A 13,716-nucleotide genomic window follows, 5' to 3' on the forward strand; every position below is an offset into this window, starting at 1 on the left:
ACCAGTCCAAGGGAGTCAAACCCGTATATTTAAATATTTTTTTGAAACTTCTGCCAAGCACATCATCTCTTTTTCTATCAGTGTCACAAGAAAGCTGTTTTGAATTCCCCGCAGAACTACATGCAGACCTCTAAGGATTGTAACAAGCAGGAGATGCCTGAAAGATTTTGACCCACCTCTGCAAACCTGACTCAGTCTTCACCTTTTTAGCGGAGGTATTGCCAGGCGATGGATTTTATGTGTACACATCCTGAAACCAGAGTGCTTCGTTCCAATCTAGTTTTTCTGCTTTATATTACTTAACTTTAAATAATGTATTGAAAAAAAATTAAAATAATGTATTGAATCTTTCTTCAGTTTTTTATTTCATATTAACATAAGGATAATGATAATATCTACCTCATTGGTAGCGAGTTGGAGTGAGATAAGTTAGTACATAGAAATAAATTTTTTAGAACTATCTAGGATGTAGTATCCTAGATATCAGAGAAGGCAATGGCACCCCACTCCAGTACTCTTGCCTGGAAAATCCCATGGATAGAGGAGCCTGGTAGGCTGCAGTCCATGGGGTCGCTAAGAGTCGGATATGACTGAGCGACTTCACTTTCACCTTTCACTTTCCTGCATTGGAGAAGGAAATGGCAACCCACTCCAGTGTTCTTGCCTGGAGAATTCCCAGAGACGGGGGAGCCTGGTGGCCTGCCATCTATGGAGTCGCACAGAGTTGGACATGACTGAAGTGACTTAGCAGCAGCAGCAGGATGTAGTATGTGCTCAATAAATGTTAACAATAATGTATTTCCTGCTTTCTCATTGCTGATCTATTTTAAAAAATATTATGTCTTTAAAATAAGAAATTGTCACAGGTTTTCAATTCTATCTGCCCCCTTCTCTTTTTTAAAAAAGTATTTTGAAATATTTAAGATATAAAAGAAATTAGACACACGTTTATCTGCTCACCACCCAGCTTGCTAAAGAAATCAGTGCCAGTAGCATTGCCAGCTCTCCTGTATCACTCCCCAGTGATTCCCTAAGCTCCATAAACAAATCCTGTGGTGGCTTCCCCGGGCGCAGGAGGGCCTAGAGGACCCATCCCATGCTGAAGGTCAGGAAGGGCGGCGGGAGGAGATACCCCTCATCCAAGGTAAGAGAAACCCAAGTAAGATGGTAGGTGTTGCAAGAGGGCATCAGAGGGCAGACACACTGAAACCATACTCACAGAAATCTAGTCAATCTAATCACACTAGGACCACAGCCTTGTCTAACTCAATGAAACTAAGCCATGCCCAGGGGGCAACTCAAGACCGGCGGGTCATGGTGGAGAGGTCTGACAGAATGTGGTCCACTGGAGAAGGGAATGGCAAACCACTTCAGTATTCTTGCCTTGAGAACCCCATGAACAGTATGAAAAGGCAAAATGATAGGATACTGAAAGAGGAACTCCCCAGGTCAGTAGGTGTCCAATATGCTACTGGAGATCAGTGGATAAATAACTCCAGAAAGAATGAAGGGATAGAGCCAAAGCAAAAACAATACCCAGCTGTGGATGTGACTGGTGATAGAAGCAAGGTCCGATGCTGTAAACAGCAATATTGCATAGGAACCTGGAATGTCAGGTCTATGAATCAAGGCAAATTGGAAATGGTCAAACAGGAGATGGCAAGAATGAACGTCGACATTCTAGGAATCAGCGAACTAAGATGGACTGGAATGGGTGAATTCAACTCAGATGACCATTATATCTACCACTGCGGACAGGAATCCCTCAGAAGAAATGGAGTAGCCATCATGGTCAACAGAACAGTCTGAAATGCAGTACTTGGATGCAATCTCAAAAATGACAGAATGATCTCTGTTCGTTTCCAAGGCAAACCATTCAATATCACAGTAATCCAAGTCTATACCCCAACCAGTAACACTGAAGAAGCTGAAGTTGAACGGTTCTGTGAAGACCTACAAGACCTTTTAGAACTAACACCCCAAAAAGATGTCCTTTTCATTATAGGGGACTGGAATGCAAAAGTAGGAAGTCAAGAAACACCTGGAGTAACAGGCAAATTTGGCCTTGGAATATGGAATGAAGCAGGGCAAAGACTAATAGAGTTTTGCCAAGATAATGCACTGGTCATAGCAAACACCCTCTTCCAACAACTCTGCACATGGACATCACCAGATGGTCAACACTGAAATCAGATTGATTATATTCTCTGCAGCAAAAGATGGAGAAGCTCTACACAGTCAACAAAAACAAGACCAGGAGCTGACTGTGGCTCAGATCATGAATTCCTTATTACCAAATTCAGACTTAAATTGAAGAAAGCAGGGAAAACCGCTAGACCATTCAGGTATGACGTGAATCAAATCCCTTATGATTATTCAGTGGAAGTGAGAAATAGATTTAAGGGCCTACATCTGATAGATAGAGTGCCTGATGAACTATGGAATGAGGTTCATGACATTGTACAGGAGTCAGGGATCAAGACCATCCCCACGGAAAAGAAATGCAAAAAAGCAAAATGGCTGTCTGGGGAAGTCTTACAAATAGCTGTGAAAAGAGAAGCAAAAAGCAAAGGAGAAAAGGAAAGATATAAGCATCTGAAGGCAGAATTCCAAAGAATAGCAAAAAGAGATAAGAAAGCCTTTCTCAGCGATCAATGCAAAGAAATAGAGGAAAAGAACAGAATGGGAAAGACTAGAGATCTCTTCAAGAAAATTAGAGATACCAAGGGAACATTTCATGCAAAGATGGGCTCGATAAAGGACAGAAATGGTATGGACCTAACAGAAGCAGAAGATATTAAGAAGAGATGGCAAGAATACACAGAAGAACTGTACAAAAGGATCTTCACAACCCAGATAATCACGATGGTGTGATCACTCATCTAGAACCAGACATCTTGGCATGTGAAGTCAAGTGGGCCTTAGAAAGCATCACTATGAACAAAACTAGTGGAGGTGATGGAATTCCAGTAGAGCTCTTTCAAATCCTGAAAGATGATGCTGTGAAAGTGCTGCACTCAATATGCCAGCAAATTTGGAAAACTCAGAAGTGGCCACAGGACTGGAAAAGGTCCATTTTCATGCCAATCCCAAAGAAATCAATGCCAAAGAATGCTCAAACTACCACACAGTTGCACTCATCTCACACACTAGTAAAGTAGTGCTCAAAATTCTCCAAGCTAGGTTTCAGCAATACGTGAACTGTGAACTTCCTGATGTTCAAGCTGATTTTAGAAACGGCAGAGGAACCAGAGATCAAATTGCCAGCATCCACTGGATCATGGAAAAAGCAAGAGAGTTCCAGAAAAACATCTATTTCTGTTTTATTGACTATGCCAAAGCCTTTGACTGTGTGGATCACAATAAACTGTGGAAAATTCTGAAAGAGATGGGAATAGCAGGCCACCAGACCTGCCTCTTGAGAAATCTGTATGTAGGCCAGGAAGCAACAGTTAGACCTGGACATGGAACAACAGACTGGTTCCAAATAGGAAAAGGAGTACGTCAAGGCTGTATATTGTCACCCTGCTTATTTAACTTCTCTGCAGAGTACATCATGAGAAACGCTGGACTGGAAGGAACACAAGCTGCAATCAAGATTGCTGGGAGAAATATCAATAACCTCAGATATGCAGATGACACCATCCTTATGGTAGAAAGTGAAGAGGAACTAAAAAGCCTCTTGATGAAAGTGAAAGAGGAGAGCAAAAAAGTTGGCTTAAAGCTCAACATTCAGAAAACGAAGATCATGGCATCTGGTCCCATCACTCCATGGGAAATAGATGGGGAAACAGTGGAAACAGTGTCAGACTTTATGTTTTTGGGCTCCAAAATCACTGCAGATGGTGATTGCAGCCATGAAATTAGAAGACGCTTACTCCTTGGAAGAAAAGTTATGACCAACCTAGATAGTATATTCAAAAGCAGAGACATTACTTTGCCGACTAAGGTCCGTCTAGTCAAGGCTATGGTTTTTCCAGTAGTCATGTATGGATGTGAGAGTTGGACTGTGAAGAAGGCTAAGCGCCGAAGAATTGATGCTTTTGAACTGTGGTGCTGGAGAAGACTCTTGAGAGTCCCTTGGACTGCAAGGAGATCCAACCAGTCCATTCTGGAGGAGATCAACCCTGGGATTTCTTTGGAAGGAATGATGCTAAAGCTGAAACTCCAGTACTTTGGCCACCTCATGTGAAGAGTTGACTCATTGGAAAAGACTGTGATGCTGGGAGGGATTGGGGGCAGGAGGAGAAGGGGACGACAGAGGATGAGATGGCTGGATGGCATCACTGATTCAATGGACACGAGTCTGAGTGAACTCCGGGAGTTGGTGATGGACAGGGAGGCCTGGCGTGCTGCAATTCATGGGGTCGCAAAGAGTCAGACAGGACTGAGCGACTGAACTGAACTGAAATGAACTGAACTGAACTGTGTGCAATGGTGAAGAGATCATTATGTGAAGCTGATAGATGGAGAAAAGCAAGGTCAAGAGAGTTAGACTTTCTTCCACTTACTATTATGAACTCGGGCAAGTTTTGTAGTTTCTGTCAACTTAAAATATATTCACAACCTAAAAGTTGAGAGTTATGTTTTAATCAGTGGGGATTTTTAGGACTTCAAGCCTGGGAGTCAGCACCTCAAGTGACTCTGAGAGAATTGCTCCAAAGAGGTGAGGGAAGGAGCCAGGTTATCTAGAAGTTTTGCAGTAAAGGATAGATTGTCCGAATGTCAAAAGATTATTGTTGATTAAAACCAGATATCCCAAGTTAAGGAATTTAGCACTTTTCTAGGTATGGGAAAATGCAAGAGTCTGGGCTCATTGAAATCATTCCTTTGATATCAGTTCAGTTCAGTTCAGTTCAGTCGCTCAGTCATGTCCAGCTCTTTTCAAACCCATGGACTGCAGCATTCCAGGCTTCCCTGTCCTGGAGCTCACTCAAACTCATGTCTATCAAGTCGGTGATGCCATCCAACCATCTCATCCTCTGTCATCCCCTTCACCTTCTACCTTTAATCTTTCCCAGCATCAGGGTCTTTTCAAATGAATCAGTTCTTCACATCAGGTGGTGAGAGTATTGGAGTTTCAGCTTCAGCATCAGTCTTTCCAATGAACATTCAGTACTGATTTCCTTAAGGATTGACTGGTTGGATCTCCTTGCTGTCCAAGGAACTCTCAAGAGTGTTCTCCAACACCACTGTTCAAAAGCATCAATTCTTCAGCGTTCAGCCTTCTTTATAGTCCAACTCTCACATCCATACATGACTACTGGAAAAACCGTAGCTTTGACTAGATGGACCTTTGTTAGCAAAGTGATGACTCTGCTTTTTAATATGCTATCTAGGTTGGTCATAACTTTTCTTCCAAGGAGTAAGCCTTTTTTAATTTCATGACCGCAGTCACCATCTGAAATGATTTTGGAGCCCCCAAAATTAAAGTCTCTCACTGTTTCCATAGTTTCCCCTTCTATTTGCCATGAAGTGATGGGACCAGATGCCATGATCTTAGTTTTCTGAATGTTGAGCTTTAAGTCAACTTTTTTCACTCTCCTCTTTCACTTTCAACAAGAGGCTCTTTAGTTCTTCTTCACTTTCTGCCGTAAGGATGGTGTCGTCTGCGTATCTGAGGTTATTGATATTTCTCCCAGCAATCTTGATTCCAGCTTGTGCTTCATCCAGCCCAGCATTTAACGTGATGTACTCTGCATATAAGTTAAATAAGCAGGGTGACCATATACAGCCTTGACGTACTCCTTTTCCTATTTGGAACCAGTCTGTTGTTCCATGTCCAGTTCTAACTGTTGCTTCTTGACCTGCATACAGGTTTTGCCGGAGGCAGGTCAGATGGTCTGGTATTCCCATCTCTTTCAGAAATTTCCAGTTTGTTGTGATCCACACAGTCAAAGGCTTTGACGTAGTCAATAAAGCAGAAGTAGATGTTTTTCTGGAACTCTTGTTTTTTCCATGATCCAGCGGATGCTGGCAATTTGATCTCTGGTTCCTCTGCCTTTTCTAAATCCAGCTTGAACATCAGGAAGTTCACAGTTCACATACTGTTGAATCCTGACTTGGAGAATTTTGAGCATTACTTTGCTAGCTTGTGAGATAAGTGCAATTGTGTGGTAGTTTGAGCATTCTTTGGCATTGCCTTTCTTTGGCACTGGAATGAAAACGGACCTTTTCCAGTCCTGTGGCCACTGCTTAGTTTCCCAAATTTGCTGGCATATTGACAGCAACACTTTCACAGCATCATCCTTTAGGATTTGAAATAGTCCAACTGGAATTCCATCACCTCCACCAGATTTGTTCCTTTGATAAAGACCTTAGTTAATCTGTGGCCAGTATCCTTCGTTTTCACTTCCTGAGCTTCTTTGCCTCAGGGTTCACCATGGGGAGTGGCTACAGTCAGATGGCTGCTCAGCTCAGTTCAGTCGCTCAGCTCAGTCATGTCCAACTCTTTGCAACCCCATGGCCTGCAGCACGCCAAGCTTCCCCTGGCCATCACCAACTCCTGGAGCCTACTCAAACTCATGTCCATTGAGTCTGTGATGCCATCCAGCCATAGCATCCTCTGTCATCCCCTTCTCCTCCTGCCTTCAGTCTTTCCCAACATCTAGATAGCAGGTATTCTCCTTCCTGAGCTCCCTCAGGGTTCACCATCCCACACTGGAGGGCTGCAATTGCTGATGATTGTGATATCCTTGTTTAATGATATGGCAGGAAATATTCCATTTCTCACATCTATAAACCTCAGTTTCCTAAACCATAAAACAAGGAACAATATTCACCCTCCAGGCCATTGTCAGGATCAACTAATAAAAATGTTATGTGAGAGAACCCAGCTTTGGGCTTTCAAAAAGGTCCGATGCTGTGTGTGTATTTCACCGTTTTCAGGTCCTTAAGGGGCCTCCTCCTACTTCTACAAACGCTATTTATTCTTCGATATTAATTCATGGTGGAGAGTGTGGGTGCTCACCCATGCCCTTGGGACACAGGAAACTTATACTTCCCTGTCCCCTTATATGGTGCCCTGAGGACAAAAGAACAAGACGAGGGGACTTCTTTGGTTGTCCCGTGGTTAAGAATCTGCCTTGCAAAGCAGGGGACACATTTGATCCCTGGTCAGGGAACTAAGAGCCCACAAGCCTTGGAGCAACCAAGCCCCGTGCCACAACTATAGAGAGGTCCACAAGCAGCAACTGAGCTTCTGTGTGCCACAACTACGATCTGATGTGGGCATGCTCAGTCACTAAGTCGTGTCTGACTTCTTTGCAACCCTATGGACTGTAGCCCACCAGACTCTTCTTTCCCTGGGATTTTCCAGGCAAGCATACTGGAGTAGGTTGCCATTTCCTCTTCAGGAAGGGGATCTTCCCGACCCAGGGATCAAAACTGCATCTCCTGCTTGGCAGGTGGATTCTTGACCACTGGGCCACCTGGGAAGCCCAAGACCTGATGCAGCCAAAATTTTAAAAAATGATAAATATTAAAAAAAAAAAACAACAAGATGAGCAAGAAAGGTCTTGAAGTGTAGGAACAGGAAAAAACCCAGACCCTTATGGCCCTTCCCGCCATGCTGTAACCATTGCAGAATTTTTGAGCCCTCCTGTGTAACATGGCCTGTCCCCTTCTTGTCCCATACAAGGAAAGGTATGTCTTACTCTTCATTCACCCCTATATAGAGAATGCACACATACCTCATCCAATCAGCAAATGGTTTGCAAGACCCCTACCCCGCTCCTTGGTTCTCCAGCTATAAAAGCAGACTAAACGCCCGCATGAGGGGTCAGCTCTCCCTGATTATAAGGAAGCTGGCCTGCTGTACTGGCAGCAACCCACCCTCTTCCCCCATTCTAATAAATTTTACTCTCCTTTCATTATGCCGCCTGTCTGGAAATTCTTTTCCAACCTGCACACCTACACCTTGCAGTCAGATAGCATGTTATGACTAGTTCTGGCCCACAGGCTATGGTGGCGGGAGGAGGCAGCAAATGTTATTGTAAAACCAAAGCATTTGACTTCCATTGAAAGACTCTCTTCCCCACCTGGTAACCATGGGGCAGCTTTAAAAGGGTGGATCACTAAAGTGCGGTATGGAGGGCATTTGCCCTGAAAAGTCAACCCACCTGCGTTGGACTTATGTGACAAATCTCTGTTGCTTTGAGCCATTGAGATGCTGGGGTTGTGTTTTCTGTAGCAAAACCTGCCTATCCTATCCATGTTCCTCCTCAAAGTCTTTTCTGATAGTTCATACCCTTCCTGGAATAGGAATCAGAAAACAAGGTTTTACTCCTGGTTATGCTTATTAAAATTGGGACCTACCCCAGTGGCCCAGTGGAAAAGAATCCTGCTGCCAATGCAGGAGATGCAAGAGATGTGGGTTTGATCCCTGGGTCAGGAAGATCCCCTGGAGTAGGAAGTAGCAACACACTCCAGTATTATTGCCTGGAAAATTCCCTGGACAGAGGAGCCTGGTGGGCTACAGTCCATGGAGTCACAAAGAATCAGACATGACTAAATGTGTGTGCGCACACACACACGCACACACGTGGTTAAAACTCAGAGCTCCCAATGCAGGGAGCAAGGGTTTGATCTCTGGTCGGGGAACTAAGATCCTGCATGCCACAAAACGTGGCCAAAAAAGTTAAAAAAAAAATTGGGACCTAGTCAAATATCCTCATATGTAAAGTTGGAATAAAATCTATTCTGTCTTCTCAGAGCTTTTATGAGTGCAAATGAGATCATATATGTGAAAATGTTTTCTACAATTGGAAGCTCTATACAAGTGGAAGGATCTGAAAATTCTGATTAATAGGGTTACCTGATATGACAGCAACCACACTACCTAAGTTTCCTGAAATGCTACTAATTTAAAATATTTTCCAGTGTCCTGTATAAGTAAGTATTCGAAGTGAGCAAAAATATCATGACTATATCATTTCTGGGTTGCTGGTTTTCACTTTCTATTTGAAAATTGAAATGATTCACCTTGTAGGCTGTCCAGTATAGGGGTGGGAGGGTCTCTAAGTGTTATTTAGAGATAAGATGGGTCTCTAAGTCTTAAATTATAAAGGTAGAACACAATTATTTACTTCAAAACATATATATTGAACAACCATCATGCATGTATGGCAATCAGCCTTGAAGATGATATTTAGGCCCTTGTGTGATCCCCTTCCGCATGAACAGAGTGCACCGAGTTGCAACCAATGGGATGCTCTGAAAACAACAGAGTGCAACTTCCTACACCAGGAGTCTCCAAGATACCGAAGGAACCAATTAAAGAATTCATAGCTGCTAAGGGAGAATTTCTTGGTGAAAAAGGACAGATCCAGAAAGAAATTTTCTAAGTGATTCCATCTTACTTTATCTAGATAACAAATTCAAAACAAGACTCAGCGCTCTATCATTTCTCTCTTTTTTCATTCGTCTATCTACCCATCTATGATCTCTATGTCTATTTTAAAGTTAAAATTAAAAAATGAGATCATTTTCATGATGCATATTATTAGATTTTTTAAAAAGTTTTATTTATTTATTTATTTATGTTTAGCTGTATAGGGCCTTTGTTGATGCTCACACTTTTCTCTAGTAACATGAGTGGGGTACTAGATAAACAGTATGGCAGAATTGTTATCTTTTGCAATTATTTGAACTTATCATAAAAAATTTTACACATGCCAATCTAGAGTTGGCAATGGAACGTGTGTGTGTGCATGCTTGCCTGTGTGTGCGTGAGGGTGTGTGCGTGTGTGTATTAGTTGCTCGGTCATGTCTGATTGTGGCCCTTTGGACTGTAGCCCACCAGGTTCCTCTGTCCATGGGATTCTCCAGGCAAGAATACTGGAGTGGGTTACCATTTCCTACTCCAGAGGATCTTCCAGACACAGGGATTGAACCCAGGTCTTCTGCAGTGCAGGCGGATTCTTCACTGTCTGAGCCACGAGGGAAGTCCATGTGATGGAATATGCCAATTTACAAAAGCACTCAAGAATCATAACCTTTCTCACACTAGAAGCAGTAAGAAAGTAAATATGTTAACGTTGGATAAGATCACAGACCAAGAAAGACAGTCAATCAGAGGAAGCATTAGATCTGATGAAACCTAGAAAAAGGTCAAAGAGATTCGGTGTGGCATTTCCCATGTTTATTCGGTCCGGGGAAGGAACAGCCCTGGATTATAATCTCCCCCTAGCTATCCTTTTTTGAAGGCACGATTTTGGAGATGTCTTGATGTCCTTAACTTCTGAACTGAAAAAGCAATTCAATTATTGAATGATTTGGGCTTCCCAGGTGGTGCAGTGGTAAAGAATCTGCCTGCCAATGTAGGGGATGCAAGTGACGTGGATTTGATTCCTTGGTTGGGAAGATCCCCTGGAGTAGGATACAGCAACCTACTCCAGTATTCTTGCCTGGAGAATCTATGGACAGAGGAGCCTGGTCGGCTACAGTCCGTGGGTTGTAAAAAGTCAGACACAGCTGAGCAAACAAAGCACAATACTGGCTAAAGAAAGCCAGAGGAGTGCAGGAGGAAGGTTACCCAGTACAGAGCTCTCTGGTCCTGGGGTACACTCCAAGCACAGTAAGTCTCAGGGTAGCCTCCACTGTTTCTCCCTCTCCTCCCACCCCATGCCACCGAAATAAGGGACAGTCTGCAGAGGGAGGAGGACATTCGTGGTGAAGGATGAAGGGGGTGGGTGGTAAAGGGAGTGGGGTGTGTGGACACACGGGTTGTATGGGGAGGCTCCTGGGGAGACTGCAAACAATAACAGGCTTTGCGACTATGCCCTTGGCTCATTTCAGTATTCAGACTGAGAGCAGGACTCTGAGCCAGGAGGCGGAAGCTTAGTTTTGGAAACTGCCTTCAAATCTATCGAAGTTCCCAATACTGTCCTTGACAATGAGTTTTCTTTGGTAAAACCTGTCCACTAGCAAGAAGTAAAAGTACTTGCCTTCCTTCTCTAGTCTTCCCTCATAGTTCAGTTGGTAAAGAATCCACCTGCAATGCTGGAGACCTCAGTTCAATTCCTGCGTCGGGAAGATCCCCTGGAGAAGGGATAGGTCACCGTCTCCAGTATTCTGGCCTGGAGAATTCCATGGACTTACAGTTCATGGGGTCTCAAAGAGTTGGATACAACTAAGCGACTTTCACTTCACTGTGCTTCCCTCTTCCCAAATACCAGTCAAGAATCTGGATATCTTGTGGCCATACTCATTTTTTCTGCTCTTGAAGAAAGGAGATGTCCCCCCCCCCCACCACATTCATTTGGAAAAATGAGGAGGCAGGGGGCATTTTTACTGCTTTGCAGCCTGGTTTTCCTAGTTGGTTTCACTACAGCTCATCAGGCAATATTGAGATGATGCTGTGCTATACGCTTAGCTGCTCCTCTGTCCGTAGGGATTCTCCAGGCAAGAATACTGGAGTGGGTCGCCATGCCCTCCTCCAGGATCTTCACCACCCAGGGATCAAATCCGGCTCTCCTACATTGCAGGCATATTCTTTACCAGCTGAGCTACCAGGGAGGCCCCATTGAGATGATAAGTTGACCCATTTTACTGCTTTCCTTAGAGGAAAGAATGTACCAGCCATAGGATATAAGAGTTATGTTTTTAATGTAAACAGATTGTTTTTGTTTGATTTGTAGATTTGTTTTTCCTGTGAGCTGAGTTACAGTTTCCTGTGAGCACACTGAGTGGAAAAAAAAAAAAAAATCAGTTTCTGAGCTGACAGAGCTAAGAGAATATTTTACCAAGGTAAATAATACATTATGATTTCTCTTGGTACATTCTCTTCTAAACTCTTTTGAAGGCATTATTATTAAGAAGGATCATCCAAAACTTGAAACACAGTAAGAAGGTAACCGTGTCATTGTTTAACATGCTCACCTAATAACTATTACATATCACTATCTGTGTCTGCCCTGGAGGAGGGCATGGCAACCCACTGCAGTACTCTTACCTGAAGAAACCCCATGGACAGAGGAGCCTGGCGGGCTACAGTCCATGGGGTCGCAAAGAATGGACACGACTGAGCGACTAAACACACAACACACATCTGTGTCTGAGAATTCACCTGTTTGACTTTGCTATTTACTATTTGATTAGAGATGAGACACTGAAGCTGAACATTAACTCATAGATTTGTTTAGCAAAAAAAAAAAAAAAAAATACTTCCAGAGATTAGCGCACTGTAGGCTATTAACCAGTTCGTATCTGTTAAACTGGTAAATCCATTTCCGCTTTCCTTTGACTATAAAATCTCTGTTTCTCCAACTTTCCTTTGGACCAGCTTTATCATCTTACTAATTCTCTCAATAATTAATGGGTTGCATAAAATCTTACAGTATGTTCATTCTTGATTTCTGTGGCAGTCATGTTGAAGTTTTTGAAAATTATGCTTTGGCATTACAACATTCCTGCTTAACTCTGCTTCTGTCCAGTGTTTGCATATTGAATCTCTTGGTCAGATTTTTGCAGGGTTGATGTTTGAATGCAACAATGTCAAACCTTTCAGGACATGGGATTCTTAAAACAATCCTAATCATGGCACTGTATAGTTGTTTGGCTTATCTACTTTTTGAAACAAACAGAGGATTGCTGTTTGGAAGGCTATGAGTTCAAAAGCCTCTTATGTGTGAGTTCCTGCTGCTTGCCAGGTGTGAAAATTCTCACAGCTGCAGTGGAAAGCAGAGAAAATCTGAGACACGAAAGAGGAAGTGTCCAGAACTGCGGTCTGAGCTAACTTGGTGGGAAGAACAGGAGATACATTTCCAGTGTTCCTCATTAGATTTTATAATATAATTTCCCCAAAAGGCAGTTAAATAAATGTTTCGTTTCCCTGATTGTCCACAACTGACATTGACATAATTTGTCTTTTATGCAACAGTATTATTTTCCATAACTATATCTCTTTCATTGCAAACATTTTTTCAGATATGAGTGTGAGTGAAATTGTCTTTCATGGGGCAGACAGAGGTGGAAGTGGGGAGGGGGAAAGTGAGCCCCAATTTTAACAATGTTTTCATAGAACATATGTAGTTTGTTGGAAACAGCTCAATAAAATTCCTTTGGAGGAGAATATACAATTTGTTATAGCTTGGAAACAGCCTAAATGAGGATTATCACAATGACAAAATCAAGTAAATTGAAAGCTGCTTTACTATAAAAGGGAATGGAAAGGGTGTGTGTGTGTGTGTGTGTGTGTGTGTGTGTGTGTGTGTGTGTGTTGGTAATGGTGTCACTCCTTTAAATTTTTTATCATATCCAGTAAGACACATTCTCAGTTTCTAAAACCTTTGTCTTTATTTTTCTTTTTCATGTGGTGCTGTCATTAATGCCTGTGATTGTTAAGACAAAACAATTTTCAGTTTCAAATAGAACTTTCAGCATTTCGTCCACCAAAAATATCATACTTTCACCCCAGTTTCTGCCAGACCAAAATGAATTTGTTTCTGGATTTCCTAAGTAAAACATGGCTTTGATGAATAACATGGGACTGATTACTTTCTTGTAACAGAGTAATATTCATGTTCTGAATTATGGCTAATCCTCCAGGCTTTCCTGAAGGAGATTCTGTAGGGGATACAGCATATAAGAATTATGTTAAACTAATAATGATCTTTCAAAACTCTACATGTACATATCCTTTTTTTCTAAAATGGTTTCTTGAGGATGGTGGTGGTAATTTCTTCTCAAGGCATTTATTAAGCATCATTTACACTT

The sequence above is a fragment of the Ovis aries genome, chromosome 15, assembly GCF_016772045.2.
Source record: "Ovis aries strain OAR_USU_Benz2616 breed Rambouillet chromosome 15, ARS-UI_Ramb_v3.0, whole genome shotgun sequence".
Taxonomy (NCBI): domain Eukaryota; kingdom Metazoa; phylum Chordata; class Mammalia; order Artiodactyla; family Bovidae; genus Ovis; species Ovis aries.